Here is a 3,269-nt window from a genome sequence, read left to right as displayed (position 1 = left end):
TGTAATATATATATATATATAAATGTAATATATATATTGAAAAATTTAATTAAATTATTATTATTATTATTACTATTGCAGTAAATTGACAAACTATAGTTTCTATACATTTTGCTACATCCGGCTTGCTTTTCAGATTAAAATATTCATTTTATTTATAAAATTTTATATAATATTATAAAATATATTTTATATAATTTATTTATTTGTTGTGGTTTGTCAAGAAAAAAATCATTATTTTATAATTAAATTAAATCAATGTTTTGTTTGTGTTTTACTTTTACATATACGTGTATAAACACACTGGAAACAACTAAGAGCTAATGGACACCTTCACAAAGGTCAAAGACATTTTATAATGACAGACAAATGCGTTACGAGGTCACAAATCAGAGCTTCCAGAATAAAAAGCAAAAACAAGATTGGAAGTCTGATTATGAATGATTTATGACAAAACATAACTGTGCATCTATTTATCATGTCAAGCTTTGCATGGAAGCCAAGGAGCAAATACACAACATACAAACAATAAATAAATCAACAGCTTGTATTTGACAAAGCGTCGCCGCTCATTTGAGGTAAAACTGGAATGTAGCCTCAACTGCACCTAGAGAGAACATAGCAGTGCTTTTTCCATTTGATAGGACTGATAAAAGAGAAGGCAGACACCTGCAGCAGCCTGGTGAGTTCAGCTGACAGACTTCAGCACTACGGACAGCTCAGCTCCCCAAACCTGCCAATGCCTGCAAATTCCACCCAAATCAAACGCACCACATGTACTCTATTTACCCCATCTGCTGTTTGCTGCTTGAATTTACCCCTAGCTGCTGTAGGGCACTCACAGACTGCACAGGGACCTTTTGTAGACTCTGTAGTCTGGAATAATAATCAAGCTGAGAAAAGCAGCAAAACATGATTGGATGAAGCATGATGTCTGTTTCCATTGCTACACATTCTGATAATGGAATATATATATATATTCCAACACTTATACTGCCGGTCAAAAGTTTAGAATAATTAAGTAAATATGCAAAAAAAAAAAAAAAATCTGAAATATTATTACAATTTAAAAGAATGGTTTTCTATTTTAATATATTTTAAAATATAATGTATTACTGTCATGGAAAGCAGAATTTTTAGTAGCTATTACTCCAGTCTCAAGTGTCACATGATCCTTCAATCTTTCAGAAATCATTGTAATTTGCTGATTTATTGCTGAATTTATTTTTCGTAATACTATTTCACAATATTTATTTTTTTCATAACATTTGAATGGCTGTGTGTGTGCGTGCGTGCGTGCGTGCGTGTGTGTGTGTGTGTGTGTGTGTGTGTATAAATATATACTGTAATACTATTTCACACTATTTTTTATTTTATTTATAGTCAAATATGTTATAAATAAAATAAAAATATTGTGAAATAGTATTACAATATTGTTTACTGTATGGCTGTGTGTGCATTTTTATTAGCTCCATAAATAAACACTGCCGGTCAAATATGTTATAAACAAAATAAAAAATATAGTGAAATAGTATTACAATATTTTTACTGTATATTTGTAAAAATGCGTGTGTGACACTATATTTTTTATTTTGTTTATAACATATTTGACCGGCATTGTTTATTTATAGAGCTAGTAAAAATGCATGGAAAGCAATTATTCTATTGTCTTTATGTAACATATAGGCACTACATATAGGAAAATCTGTCAATCCCATCTACAATCTTAAATTGTGGGAGGATTGTATTATGAAAATGAACCCCTTTCTTTCAGATTTTCACAGAAAAACTGCTGAGCACAAACTCTTTTGTCTATGGCACGTCTCCAGGTCTAAAATGCTGTGGTGAAAGAGAACAAGAGAGAGGTGCATGCTTCTGTTAAATGGATTTCAGAGCAAGCTGAGCTTGATTGCTGTACAGAATCAGTTTCCAGAGCCTTGACGTTTGTTGATGTCTTCTATCAATAACACCTGTTAAACTGAGTTGCAAAGTGGAACAATGGCAAACTGTCAGCACGGAAGACTGATAGCTGACTACTGCCGTAAAGCCATGGCTTATATTTTAAAATGTCTCTGGTTGAGACTCCTTTGTTTATACCACATCCGTTCTGCTGGCCAGTAAGCACTAAACAGTGCCAAACAGGCATCAGAATGCTCTTGTGGCAAGTGAGCATACAGGAGAAAATAAAACAGCAATATAGCAGGAAATAAATGACAGGACAAAACAGAAAAAGTGAGATGAAGAAAATGAGAGAGAGAGAGACATTCAATCAGAGAGTACACTGACTCTTGCTTGACAAACAAGCTGTGATTCTTGTCGCTATGGCAGCAGGTCACTTCATTCACATTACATGCATTTCCATCTGTCCAGACATAATTGCCTTGGGTCATCATACGGACATGTTTCTTTATGACTGGGCATACCCTCACTGATGAGTGAACATCCAGAAAGAAAAAAAAAACTCCAAACTTCTTGAAAAAGAAATGATTATGATTGGATTCATTCTCTTTGACTTGTGCAGTAGTGAAACTGGCTTCTCACTTTGAAATATATAATATAGTCTTGTGCATATATTTCGTTTGTATGTGATTAATTATATAAAAATAGCACCTATAAAAATATAATAAGGAGAATCAGGGCAATAAAATAAAAGCTGTAAAAATATGTATGTAATTACAATGAAAAAAATGTGACAGTAAAAACCTGTTATTCAGCAACTGTAAATTACATATTTATACTGTATATACACACACACATATACTGTATAATAATGTGTAACTTTGTGAGTATAATATAAAATGTAACAATTTACAAATGAACAATTTACAGTAAATTACAATAAAAATTTAAAATAAGACGCTGTAAAATTGTTTTACAATACATTGTAAAAAATATTTTAACTAATATTAATATACAATTAATACTAATATTAATAGTATAATCTATTTTTTGTGTGATTAATTATAAAATAAAAAAGTACCTATAATAATATAAGGAGAGTCAGAGCATATATATATATATATATATATATATATATATAAAATGTATTTATTTATGCCTAAAATTAAGCATCTCCTAACAGTTTAAAACAAAAACAGAAAAGTTAAACTCACAAGAGTTTAACTGATATATATACAGAGGCACATTGGAAGGGGAAAGTATGAGCACTCTTTGTAAATATTAAAGGGGTGGTTGATTGCATTTTCACTTTTTTAACGTTAGTGTGTAATGTTGCTGTTTGAGCATAAACAATATCTGCAAAGTTACGA

The 3,269-nt window shown here is 30.9% G+C and overlaps 1 protein-coding gene across 1 annotated transcript in view; it reads right to left on the bottom strand.

Annotated features, from left to right (window-relative positions):
- LOC107704698 (neurobeachin-like) overlaps positions 1-3,269 on the bottom strand; it is a 282,564-nt gene that overhangs the window by 229,777 nt on the left and 49,518 nt on the right. The gene's annotated exons all lie outside the window — the stretch shown is intronic.

The sequence above is a fragment of the Sinocyclocheilus anshuiensis genome, unplaced genomic scaffold, assembly GCF_001515605.1.
Source record: "Sinocyclocheilus anshuiensis isolate Anshui unplaced genomic scaffold, SAMN03320099.WGS_v1.1 scaffold758, whole genome shotgun sequence".
Lineage (NCBI taxonomy): Eukaryota > Metazoa > Chordata > Actinopteri > Cypriniformes > Cyprinidae > Sinocyclocheilus > Sinocyclocheilus anshuiensis.
The sequence above is the reverse complement of the archived record's forward strand: the minus strand, read 5'-3'. Positions and strand labels throughout refer to the sequence as shown.